The sequence below is a fragment of the Pelodiscus sinensis genome, chromosome 14 (assembly GCF_052426305.1).
Source record: "Pelodiscus sinensis isolate ZL-2025 chromosome 14, ASM5242630v1, whole genome shotgun sequence".
Classification (NCBI taxonomy): domain Eukaryota; kingdom Metazoa; phylum Chordata; order Testudines; family Trionychidae; genus Pelodiscus; species Pelodiscus sinensis.
The window spans coordinates 22,767,263-22,781,256 of record NC_143065.1 but is presented as its reverse complement, the minus strand read 5'-3'; positions in this window follow the sequence as shown (position 1 = coordinate 22,781,256).

Here is a 13,994-nt window from a genome sequence, read left to right as displayed (position 1 = left end):
GAGATGTAGCTACAGAAAAAAAATATGAGCAATTCTTGGCAAGCATGGAAGAAAAGATGCTTTGCTCACTCCAGCTGGTTATATTCAAATTCAGTACTGTATGGTTCATAATTAAACAGCCATTTATAATCTGAGCAAAATGCTAATCAATAGATTATAAGGCTGAAAGACAAAACAGACAGCCAGAGTTAAACTGTTTAGATTTAAGACAATGAATTTTGGAAACAATATCCTGGGTACAGATGAACACTACACTTAATCTTATAAGAAAGATTATAAGATGCACTGGTCAAAACACTGTGAAATTTGCAGTAAGATACACTGTAGGAGACAGGGGAGTATCTTATCAGTTAAGTATAATCTCTAGAAAGTGTGTTATGATTTTGTTTCATAGGTAACTATTTCCAATATTCTTACCATCACTTCAATCTGTGTTTTATATATATATATATATATATATATATAAAAAACACAAAAATTAGTTTATTATCATCAAAGAACAGAGAGTTTGTGTGTGCTTGTATATACACACACAAGAAGATGAAGATTTCCCAGTGTTGCACGGGTCCTTAAATAAATTTTGGTTTTCTTCATTTAAATAATTGTTCTCAGGTGGGGTTGGGGATGAGGCGTTCAGTATATAGACTCCCTTGGGGAGAGAGGACAAGCCCTTCCCTCTCTCCCTACAGCAGCTTGGGTCCAGGTGAGAAGTGCCTGTCCATGGGTGCTGCAGCTTCATTGGGCACAGTCGGGGGGAAAGATGCATGTCCTCCAGCTGGGTGACAGACGCTTAGACACACAGACAAACTCTGAAATATTTGGTAAATAGCTATCCTTTACTCCACCATTGTCCCCTACTGCCCCAATGGGATTACAGTAATTCCTCATTTAACACGGTAGATACATTTCAGAAAATGATCGTGCTAAGTGAAAACGTGTTATGTGGGGTTAATTTTCCCATTGAAAATAGTGGAAAAGGTGGGGGGTTGCATTTCTAGTGCACGTCCGCTCGCAGCTCCAACCTGCACTTGCTAGCAGCTGGTACCGGGACATAAGGTTGGGGGAGAAAGAGGACTGGTTTATAGCAGGGAGGGGAGGTGTTTGGCTCTGGAGAAGGGAAGGGAAGGACTCCGTGCCCGCTACACGTGGCACGAACTAGGTAGTTCGGACTAGGCTTCCTATTACTCCACGAGGAGTAACAGTAGTTTGCAATAGGAAGCCTAGTCCGAACTACCTAGTTCGTGCCGCATGTAGCCGCGGGGCATGGAGTCCGAACTAGCGGACATTTAAAAATGGCGGCGCCTGGCAACATGCAAATGAAGCCCGGGAAATTCAAATCCCGGGCTTCATTTGCAACTCCGGTTGACTACATTACCACCCTAGTTCGAACTAGGGTGGTAGTGTAGACATAACCCTTTTGTGTCCCAGTGAAAATAAAAGTTGAGAAGCAAATAAATAAAAAGGGTCCTCCTTCAGGAGGGGGTAGAGCTAAGAGAAGTGCCTGCCCCCAGAAGGACGTGGGCAGATGAAATGTAATGATGGAAGAAAACATAGTGGGATCTGTAGTTTGTAATGTATACTATTGGTGTATCGTACTTAGGCTGGCTACATCTACACTGTGGTAGTTTTTCAGAAGAGGAAATGCAAATGGAGGGCTCATTTGCAATTCTCTTCCAATCCTTTTTGTGGACAAGGTTTTTGTGATATAAAGCCCTGTGTAGATGGGGCCATTTGTCAGAAAAAAACCCGTTTTGTGCAAGATCCCTTATTCCTCAAAAAATGAGGTTTACAAGATCTTGTGCGAAACAGGGTTTTGCTGACAAATGGCCCCATCTACACAGGGCTTTTATCACAAAAACCTCTTCTGCAAAAAGGATCGGAAGAAAATATGAAAATGAAAATGCGAAATTTACAAATGAGCGCTCCATTTGTATTTCTTCTTACAAAAAACTACCACAGTGTACACGTAGCCACTATGTCTACACTGCAGTTCTTTTTCGGAAAAAGGTACACAAATTGTGAACTGCAATTTGTTTACCTTTTTCTGGTTCTTTTTTTGGAAGATGCTTTTCTGACAATTGGCCCAACTACACAGGGCCAAATGTGGGGAAAACCTCCTCTTTCAGCAGAGCCTTTATTCCTCATAAAATGAAGAATGCAGGGCTTCCAAAAGAATGTGCCTGCTTTTTCAGAAACTGATCCGAAAAAGCGGACACATTCCCTGGACGTGACAGAGTTTTTCCAGATCCCAGAAAAACTCTAGTTAGACATAGGGTACGTCTAGACTACATGCCTCTGTCGCCAGAGGCATGTAGATTAGGCTACCGGACATAGTAAAATGAAGCGGCAATTTAAATAATTGCCGCTTCATTTAAATTTACATGGCTGCCACGCTGAGCCGACAAACAGCTGATCAGCTGTTTGTTGGCTCAGCGTAATAGTCTGGACGCTCCCCTGCCAACATCAAAGGTATTTGTCGACCACCCAGGTATGCCTCCTGGGATGAGGTTTACCTGGGTGGTCAACAAATACCTTTGATGTCGGCAGAGGAGCGTCCAGACTATCGCGCTGAGCCGACAAACAGCTGATCAGCTGTTGGTCGGCTCAGCGCGGCAGCCATGTAAATTTAAATGAAGCAGCGATTATTTAAATCGCCACTTAATTTTACTATGTCCGGTAGCCTAATCTACATGCCTCTGTCGCCAGAGGCATGTAGTCTAGATGTACCCATAGTCTTATTGGGGTAAATCCAGATGAAATTACCCAGTCTGAGGAACCAGGCCAGGCATTGGGGAAATAGGCAGGGTTGTTGGATAAGGGGGAGATACTTCCTAGAGGGAAAAGGAGTGACTGCAAAGTGCTCTACATAATTACGCCTACATCACCCTCCAATTCTTGAATGCTACAATGCCGGGGACTTCATAACTTGCAAGCCTCTGCACCCCCTACGGCTTTCCCCCCACTCTCTTCAGCTCTTCTGCCATAGCAGCAAAATCACAATGCTGGAGAAGTAATCATGGAGGAAGGGACTGGGCTTTTCTCCCTCTTGTCTCCAAATTTCCATTAAGCAGAGTCCAGTACAAGTCCCTGATTCAAAGCCATCTATGGATTGGCCCTAACTGTGAGAGATCACTGTTCCTTCTTGATAGTGACTTCTTGTTCCAGGTATGGTTCACCAGAGCACAGAACCTCCAACTATTAGGGGAGTCCCCTGTAGGTCAGGGGTTCCCAACCTTTTTCTGTCCCCGTACTCACTTGGCTTTTAGTAAACCTTCCTGTACCCCCTATTCAATATGAAATAAAATACATTCTAGACTCTAGAATCCACAACTTTTTTCACTAACACTACTACTTTTGGAATATTTCAATTAGGATAATCTAGTTATTTACCAAATATTCCCCGTACCCCCTTGACAAGCTTCTTGTACCCCCCTGGGGTATGTGTTCCCCAGATTGGGAACTCCTGCTTTAAGTGGAGCTTCAATTATAAATGGACCTCCACCACGGAACCCCTCTGCCAGAGATCAGAATGACCACACATCTCATAATGTTCAACTTCTTGAAGGCAACTTCCCTCAGATTCCTTTCTCTCTCATACACCAACACCTCTACCAATAAAAATAATAGAGCAATTTCTCCTACAGGCTGGGAAGGATAGAGCGAAATTATTATTGTGACTCTGTTTACAAATATTTGTGAGGGATTCAGAGCCAGATTTTTAAAAGTATTTAGATGCCCAAAGATTCAGCCAGGGCTTCGTCTTCACTGCAAGCTCTTCTGACAGAAAATATGCTAACGAGGGACTCATCATAAATTGTGATCTCATTAGCATATTTTCTGCTGTTTCTTTTTGCTCAAGGGGCTTTTGCGCAAAAAGAAGCAGTGTGGACATCTTTTTTTGCACAAAACCCCTTTTTTGCTCAAGATCATTATGCCTCTCAGACAGGCATAATCTTGTGCAAAATGGGGTTTTGTGCAATAAAAACCCCATCCTCACTGCTTCTTTTTGTGTAAAAACCCTTTGCGCAAAAAGAAATGGTAGAAAATATGCTAATGAGATTGCTTTATGCTAATGAGCCCATCATTAGCCTATTTTCTGCTGGAAGAACTTGCAGTGAAGACGTAGCCTAGGATCTTAGTGTACTTTTCAAAAGTGCCTAAGTACCTAGCTCTTCTTGAAATCAATGCCTTGACAATTTTATTAGATGCCTAGCTGCAAGATAGCATGCTTAAATATTTTTGAAGCTCTATCCATCACATACCAAGACAATGAACACCAGGTAAGTATTATGTCTAAACAGAAAATGACAAATATTCACTCTGAGTAAAGCTTTCAGAAGCCCATAAGTGACTCAAGGGCTTGATTAAGTACCATTTGAAAAATCAGATTCCTTTTGGTGTGTTTTAGGAAGGTTAGGTTACACAAGCACCTGTTGGTATTTCAATAACAAAAATAGCACCCATGAAATACCTGCATACATCATTATCACAAGTGAAATGGTAACCTAGTTTCATTTTGCTATGTACAGAATATAATAATGAAGAGGGGAATGCTGCATTTTTTTTTACATTAGTCATGACCCGTGAGCACAGCTGGAACCATTGTGCAGATTGTAGTATTTTTGAGTTTCCATATACTATATCTTGTTATGCATAGTTTTCATCGCCTCTCCAAACAAAACAAAACAAAACATGGCAGTGAACCACTTTTGACATCTCTCTAATTAGTGCATTCAAATAAAATAAAAAACAGCTATTAAAACTCTTTTGTGACCTTTATTTTGATTTGTGGTTAATTTATCTTATGATTATTTCTTTGAAAATTTGGGAATCAGCAATCATCTGGAGGCTGCTGATATTAAAATGTGAAGAAATAGCCCATATACAGAAAATATTTCACACTAACTCCTCTCTTTTTTTCCTATTTAAAAATAATCTTGCTCTGCATGTGAATAGGCTGATGTTTGGAGCAGTGGTTCACTGATAGAATGTCAGTATGCATTACTAATAATGATGAAATTCTGGTTCTAGCACAGGTCTTTTTATGTACACCTTCCCATAGTTTCTCTTTCTTTCAATGCATTCAGTGCCCTTTATTGTTCTTTCTGAAGTGGAGTCTCAATATTGTCAGACTGTAAGGGACATTCTAATAACAGTCATGTTGCATGTAGAACTGCTAGACATAGAGAGATGAAATCATACCTATAGGCTGTGTCTACACTGAAGGCTTCTTGAGCAAGAACTTTTTGCGCAAAAGTTCTTGCGCAGGAGTGCATCCATACTGCCATGTGCTTTTGCGTAAGAGAAATGCTTTTGCACTCTTGAGCAAGAAAGCTCTGATGGCCATTTTAGCCAAAGGTTTTTTTCGCAAGAAACCCGTTCCCATCCACACACCTTTTTGCACAAGAGCTCTTGTGCAAAAAGCCCTTTCCTCTGACAATCTACTGTAAACTATCTTGCACAAGAACGGGCTTGTAGTGTGGACAAGCCACAAGTTTTTGCGCAAGAATGACCGTTTTTGCTCAAGAAGCCTACAGTGTAGACATAGCCATAATGTATTTGACTACAATTTAAGGCTGAAATGTTCAAAGACTTGTGAGATCTGGCCATTAAATTCTTATTAATTTTAATGCAAATTGGATATCTAAATCCCACAAGTGGAATTTGAAAATGTCACCCAAAATGTAAAAATAAATAAATAAATAAATAAAATTAAGGATTGCTTTGCCACATCACCTGACTTCAAACCCGTTCCATTTATGCTTATTAAGAAGTTACCAAACCTTGGGTAATATTATATATTTATACTTTGCTGTGCCTTGAATATGATAAAGCTTGGCTAAAAGCTCTGTGGCAATCACTGAAAGATGCCTTTCACTTGTGGACTTATTCTGATCTATAACATTATCTGAACATATAATTTTGTGTTTATAGAATATATTTTTGTAATCCTTTTGGAACTTGTCTGACAACATTTTAATTTTCCTTGATAACAGGATCTCCCTAAACCTGAAATGAAATTAGTTTTCTGTTATAATCACACATCTTAACAGACTCCATTGATGTGCCCTGAAACCATCCTGAAATAGATGTGAAAGTGCATTATAGCTTTCAGTTTATTATGAATTTACAGTTCTTGTTAAAGGGAAGTTGAAGAATGATTAAAATATAGAAAATAAATGAATGAATATGCACGGAAGTTAGTGTGCAACTGTTTCAAATCATACTCAATAAAAAGGAAAGATGATCTCTCATGGAAGGAGATAAAGTTGACAAAATAGAGTAATGCAGTCTTTTTCTATGACAAAATACGTTGCCAACCTCAAGTTTTCAAAAATCATGACTCAGTCCTCCCATCAAGTCATGATTGACTTAAAAATAATGAGATTTTAAATTAATACAGGGAGAGTTCTTTTAATTTGCCTAGTGGCTTTTGAACCTTTAGGGTTCACTTTGTCAAACTTATCTCCACAAACATGAGAGCTTGAAAACTTACTTTTTAAAACAACAACTGCTGAGACTGTTATATTGAGAGCTAGAATCCATAATGATCATTTTTTGAAATCAATGAAGTGTGTTTTGAGATAAAAATATTTGACAATTGCCACCTTTTCAAATGGTGCAGCTTGTCTAACATTTACTTGTCTCCATTTCTCAACCGAGACATGTTTCATCAGGAATTTAAAGTAGAGAGGTTTAACATATCCTTAGGCAGCCTCGCTGTTATTTTTAATCCAACTATAGTGCTCACATATAATGATAATTGATATGTAATAGATGGATATTTAGTTTGACATTGCTTCGTACGATAGACTTCAAAGGATTAGGAAAACATTTAAGAAATTTCCAAGAGCCTTTGATAACCTCATCAGTTCCACTCCAACTCATCTGATGCAGAGGGTCTTACCCACAAAAGCTCATGATACTATATATTTGTTAGTCTCTAAGGTGCCACAGGACTACCAGTCACAAAGGTCTTTCAAGGAAATGAAATAGCTATAAACTGAGAGGTGAAGTACTGTCATGAATTAGAAATATTTAGATATAAATAACAAAAAAGGGAAAGTTTAAAAACTACTAATAATCTAGTAACATCTTAAAGACTAAAAGATCAAAGAAGTGGGTTGTGCCCATGAAAGCTCATGATATCATCTACATGTTTTGTTAGTCTTTAAGTTGCTACTAGTCTATTTGTTGTCTTTTAAGTTTTTCCTGTTACAGACTAACTCAGCTACCCCTCTGAAGAAGGAAAAAAATAGTCAACCACTATCAAGAAAAGCAGTTCATAATGAGATGGTCTACGTTTCTGTAGTAGGCTCTGTAATATTTTTTCATATTTATATTATTGACCTAGAAGGCAACAGATCATTATTTGGGTTAGTCAAGCCTAAGGAAGAGCATAAAGAACTAAAATAGATCTACTTAGGTCATGACAAATTAAATTCAGTGTACAAAAATGCAAGGTGATGCACCTTGGAGGGAACATTTTGAACAACTTTTACACACTGATAGATTCTAAATCGACTAACCAATTAGCAAAATATCTTCAGGCATGCTTGTGGTTTCTGCATTTTATAGCAGCAGTCAGCAAAACAACTGAGACTTTAAGTGGTATTAAGGAAGGAATAGAGAATTACATGATAATATCATCATACCGTTATATAAAACAATAGTATGCCCTTACATCTCACTTCCCATCAGTATCCAGACCAGGCTGGGAAAGATAATGATCCAACCAGTGGACCAAATTCGGTTACGAATCCTGGTCATGTGTCATCTGTGGCACATTGCACAGATGCTAAGATGATGGCCTGGAACACAGTGCTCAGAACTGGTGAGTCTTTCTTAAAAAAGGATATAGAAAAACAAATAACCCAGAAAAGAGTGGGGAAAGCCATTAGAAGTAATGAAAGACTTCCGTATAAGGATGGATTAAAAGAAAGCATATCAGTGGTATGCTGCCATGGAAGAATGGACCCATTTACCAGGCCTGAAGCAATGCGCTTCTGTGGACTGTCCCTGTCCTCAGGTTTCAGCAGGGATCAGAGGCTTATATCTGGGCTTGATTGTCCTCCATCAGTGAAAATGGGCAAATAGACAATCCACTGTTACTATCTATTGATGGGTGTAAAATTAAGTCCTGTCTAAACTGTACAAGAAATCTTGTCCTTGTTGCAGTCAACAGCAGATTTGCCATTAAATTAGTAATCTGTAAACAGATGTATTATCAACGTAACTGCATCTGAACATGAATTTCCAAAGAGAAAAGGCCCCAACCCCTTAGTAATTTCAGTTATTATCATCAGAATTCTGTCTGACCCATTTATTAGCCATTCCTGCATTACAGAGCAACACAATTCCAGTCAAACCAATTTGCTATATCTTTGTTTCTAACTGAATGCGAGAACATTAAATACGCATGTTCTCTTTTTCTTTCACCCTCTCTCTCACATTCACACAAAGCCTCTTTCTTTCTACTACCTATTATAGCCATTATGACCTTTCATTATAAAAATGTTCTTGAGGTTTTTTTTTAATCTATCCTCGCATGACCAGCTGTAAAAAGAATATTTTCATGGTCTCTCAATAGGACATGTGGGTACTATAAAAATAAATGTGCTGTAGTTATGAGAAAGTTAAAATTATTGTTGGCTTTTTAGGTGTTTTTAATTATTTTATTAAGATTATCTCTAGTTTGAGTGCTGGGTTGAAAGTTATTCCTATGGTGCACTTGCAAAGCCTCATCAGTTCTGACAGTATGGATATCCAAATACTTTCTGTCCAAGTACCCAAATGAGTAATTAATATTGTGCTTAGGGATCCAGATGGAAGGACAAATCAGAGACCCAAAGAAATTGAATTGATATTGAAGAAATTGTTCCCCATGCTCAACAAAAATATTACTGTTTCTTTTAGAGAAAGGCTTTAACCATGTAAAATAAAGGCTTCTTGGAATAGCCTGCTGATACCTGCATGATTAATCAGACCAGTTGAAATTTATCTGTCACAGTGCTGGCTGGGTTTGAAAGGCATCTTCAGCAAAGGTATTGCTTTGTAATGACAGAAATCAAATTGATTTTATGGGGAAAGCAACAATCTCTTTTTTGTCTTGTTTTTCCTCAGTCTTTGAATCTGATACTTCCAAGCACACCAGTTATAAATCAAAAAATTACGAAAGCCATTATTTTACTGCAGGGAGAACTGGAGGGAGTCTGTCCAAAGTTATGTTTTGCACTAAAAAGTACAATTCTCTGCTGTGTTTATATTTCTGCAATTTGGGCTTTCAAATGCTTCAGCAATGATACAGATGTTATAAAACTGATGCCATGTTGGGCACATTTATCTAGTGTCTATTTTCTTCTTCCATGCTAAACTTAGCTCTACACATATAAAAAGGAGGTGGCCAGGGAGTATAAGATATGTTTGTGCCTACAAACAAGTAGAGAGTGTGTGCATCATATTTTCCTGATATTAATTGTCAGCTGAAATTGAAAGCAAAGAGAGTTGCTCTCTTAGGCTATGTCTCGACTACATCCCTCTGTTGGCAGAGGGATGTAAATGAAGCCCTTCGAAAGTGCAAATGAAGCTGGGATTTAAATATCCTGTGCTTCATTTGCATAATCATGTAATGGCGCTCTTTCCAAAAAGCACTATTTTGAAATTGAAACCACAGTGTAGACGCGGTTCTTTCAAAAACGGGGGTGAAAACCTCAGAGGTTTACAGGATCTTTCGGAAAAGCACACCATTTTTGAAAGAATTATGTCTAGGCTGCAGCTTCAATTTCAAAATAGCACTTTTTCAAAAGAGCGCCATTATGCAAATGAAGCATGGGATATTTAAACCCCTGCTTCATTTGCACTTTTGAAGGGCTTCATTTACATCCCTCTGCCAACAGAGGGATGTAGTCTAGACGTAGCCTTACTGCTTACAGACAGTGGGGCTTTCATATAATCTTTCCACAACAACTTTTTTAATTGAATTCAACCTTACATATTTTTTTCAACTAACTTCTAGCAGTATGGTTCCTCATTCAGTAGCATGTGTTCTAATCTAACAAGATTAGTGTAATAAAAAAATTAGTGTAATCAAATATATTATATTCCAAACAAGGCACCTCATCAGAGGAAAGCATTCTTCTTCAAACTGAACATCTTCTTTTGGTGGGAAAGGTGATTGTGGGAAAGTCCTCTTTCAGCTGAAGATGCCCGCCAGCCTAGCCAAAGTTCTGAGCCCATACAAGTGAGACAGTGTGGGTCTGTCTACCCGTACTGGGAATCACACCTCCCAACTGCAGACATATCCTGTGAGGCTAAAGGAACATGTGGCTTCAGCTGCCAGTGTGGTTTTCAATAATGTTTCCAATTACATTTGTTCCCAGAAGGGTTAGTTCAGAAACCAAAAAGCCCACGTATATACCAGGATCCCCAGTGTTACTAGAACTCATTCATCTGAGCCTGTATTAACCGTTGTTGGAAATTTCCCTTGTGTACACAGACCTAGGAGCTTAGGTAGGAAGGTAGCAAATGTGTTATACTCAGTTATTCCCTTATTAATCTCGACGGGAGTTCCGTTGGAAAAATATCAATCAAAACAGCCATTACCTTTCCAGTATTAGGGAGTGAAATCTCAGTACTAACTGTGGCCCTTTAGAAGTGCCTTAGCTCAGTCACTTTCCATTCTTGATGAAGCCCTATATTCAGTTACTGTAATATCTCAATTTAGCTTATGAAATTTAAACTATTGTTTGGTTTATGGATCCTCACCAGTAATCACCACAGCAGAATTTATATATTTTGTTGATGATTGTCTGTACTGAGGTTTCTCATCTTGATTGTCATTTCCTAGGCTAGCCCGCTATCTCAGAAAGAACAAATCAACTACTTTGACTAAAATGAAGTGACAAGAATGCAATAAACAGGAACATACATGCTCAGGTATCACCTTTACAAAGTAACTTGTACAGAATGAATTGTTTAAAGCCAAACTCTTCACATTGGAGGAATAAGGCAAGAATAAGATTAAAATACAGCACTATGGTCTGAGAGATAAAAGATGCCTGCTCCTGGATGTGAAAGTTACAGGAGCAGAGGAGGTAAGAAGCCCCTTCTAAGTTCCTCACTTTTCACCCAGGAAGCTGCCGGAATGTTGCCGGTGGTATTTCCTGTCGACATGCATAACCCTTTTGCCATGTGCTTAGTCATCAAAAAGGGCTGGGTTTAATATAGCTAGAGTCCCTCCCAACAAATCATGCTCCTGCCTAGAAATTGAGAAAACTAAATGTACCTCCTCTGGATGCCTCTGACTGGGAGAACTTGCTCACTTGAGGGATCAGTGAGTAGCAGCAGGCTAGCGTCTCTGTGCACTTCGTTCCACGAGGAGTAATGGTAGTTCGAATTAAAGATCCTAATTCAAACTACCTACTCCGTGCCACGTGTAGTCATGGGCACGGAGTTCAGTCTAAGGGGGATTTAAAAATGGCAGTGCCCGGGAAGATATTAAAATCCCGGGCTTCATTTGCAACTCCGGTTGCCCTCATTTGCCTACCTAGCTCAAACTACTGAGCTAGTGTAGACATACCCTCTCAGTATCTAAATGTATGTATTGTTATGGTGACTTCCCAAGTATCATTAGAGGAATTGTGGGTAAGTGATCTATGCAAAATAACACTTCCTATGGAAGTACTTTTTCCTGTGCTTCAGTAGAGTGAGTAGAGAGCTCCTCCCCCTGTGGTGTTTTGGTAGTCATATGGTTCCTGTGTATTGCTGTATTGTATTAAATCAGAGATCAAAAGGAGATGTTAACATTTAGTTGAACTGTGAATGTAGCAATATCACCATCTTCATTTCTCTTTGAAGTATGTAGGAAACTACCTGTAAATGGCAAGAGATGGTCAGTTGCCTTATGTTAATCCATGTCGCTAATTACCAGTAAACCTTAGAAAACAGGATGCTAGTTCAAAGCCATTACTGTGCACCCAAGGACTGCACATGGTCAAGAAGTAGCTGGAGAGGTCTAAAGAATTCTTGGGCCCTGATCCCATTATCTCAGATCTGCTTAAGTTTCAGGGGCAGTTTGAGACTCAAGATTGAGTCTCAGTCCCAGTTCCATTCCGGATCACTCTGATATTGGTCATTGGACTGTAGTCTGATGAGCTGAGTCTGGAAAGGACTCTTTGCAAATCTAAAGATCACCATCTCTACTATGAAACTGACCTAAGAACTCTACTTGTATTTCTCTATATAATGAGGTTAACTGATTCTCTCACACTTTTCTTAATACACTGTAGTTTAGTTAATGAAAATTGGCTGTAAACATGTATTTGTGTAAGATCCAGAGGTAAAAGTAAGTTGGTGGTGCCCCAGGATGGCACCCTGGCAAGAAGCTGACTGGCTGGGGCACTCAGCTGTCGTAAGAGAAGCAGGGCACTTCCAGTCTGGCTCCCAGCTTCCTGTAAGCTGCTGCACTCAGTAGCAGACAGTTAGGCAGGTAGTATGGGCTGGCTAAGGGCAGACCCCTCTCTTGGATTATCCGAGCCTTCAGTCTCTCCCCTCCTTTGCCACCATTTTGGAGGGTGGGGGAATAGCTGCCACACATACCAGGTCCCTATTGCTTTTCCTGCTTCCTGTGAGCAGCGAGTGAGGGAAAGTACAGAGCCTTCTGCATTCCTCCTGCTCCTCCAGGGAAGGAGCAGAGGAATGCAATGGGTCTGCACTTTCCCCTTGCTCTTTAGTCATAGGAAGCAAGAAAAGCAAAAGGGACCCAGCCTATATGGTTGCAGCCTCCTCCACCCCCTGAATTGGTGCCCTTGCCTCCCACACTCACCTCTACATACACCAAAGTACTCTGCCCTGAATCCTGTACCCCCATATCCTCCCTTCTCTAAATCCCCACACACTCCCAGCCCCCTCCTCTGACTCCCCACAGCCCAACTCTCTGCCCTGAACTCCTCCTCAATCCCCTAACCTGGCATCCCACTCCCCACACCACCAGCCCTGACTCCTGAACTTCCCCCTCATCCTCCCTGCTCTGAGCTCCCCACAATCCCTTCCCTGACTCCTGCACCCCACATCACTAGCTATCTTATCATACCCCCCAACTTTAACTTCCACACCCCCTGCCCTGAGCTCCACCTCATCCCCAAGTTCCTGACCTGACTCCTGCTATGCACCCCCACATTCCACCCCTGCTCACAGCCCCCCAACACTCCATCCCATACTTACATTTCTTACAGATATGGTTCTATGGCACACCCCATCCTCCTGCCCTGAGTCCTTCCAAGGAGATGTGACTTGTAAGAAACTTAAGTTATTTTCACCCTGGTAAGATCAGAAATAGTCATGAACCTGGTAGATAATGTCTTTGGGACTACCTTTGGGACTGGTAGGACTTATATATTATTCCTCATTACATTTGACTTGATTATCTGAGTAGAAGCCCAAGATGGAGCTACTTTAAGGGAACTGTATTTCTGGCTTTCTGGGTAATCATTAAGGTATTGAAGAAGCTATTTTATTGCTGGCATGGTAAATCTAAGTAACCATCAGTTTTGGGGATCATCCTCCCCATTCTTTGCAGTGTGGTCCCGCTTAGATTTTGGTCATAATCCACCTACCTGGAGATGGTTTGGAGAGGAGGAAGGAAGAGAAGATTCTGTAGTGAGAAATGGGAAGGGGAAAAGCTATATAATGAGGCTCGTAAGCAGAAATCATAGTGAATCTATTGGGAAGGTTGGAGCTGTGGAAGGCCTTGAATCTAAGAAGAAAAGAAACCAGGCAGGGATTTCATGGCAAGGTGATATAAATGCAGGAACTGAAAAAAATATTATAGGTTGAGCTCTCAGGACCCAACTGGTGTCAAGCTACAGAATTTGCTGAACCACGGGAGGTCAATATTGTAGTGAGTGAGTCTCTATTTTTATTTCACTGAAGCTAATAAATGGAACAGTGCTTGCAATTTGGCTTAATAATGTATGACCGTACTGATGCAACCTTTA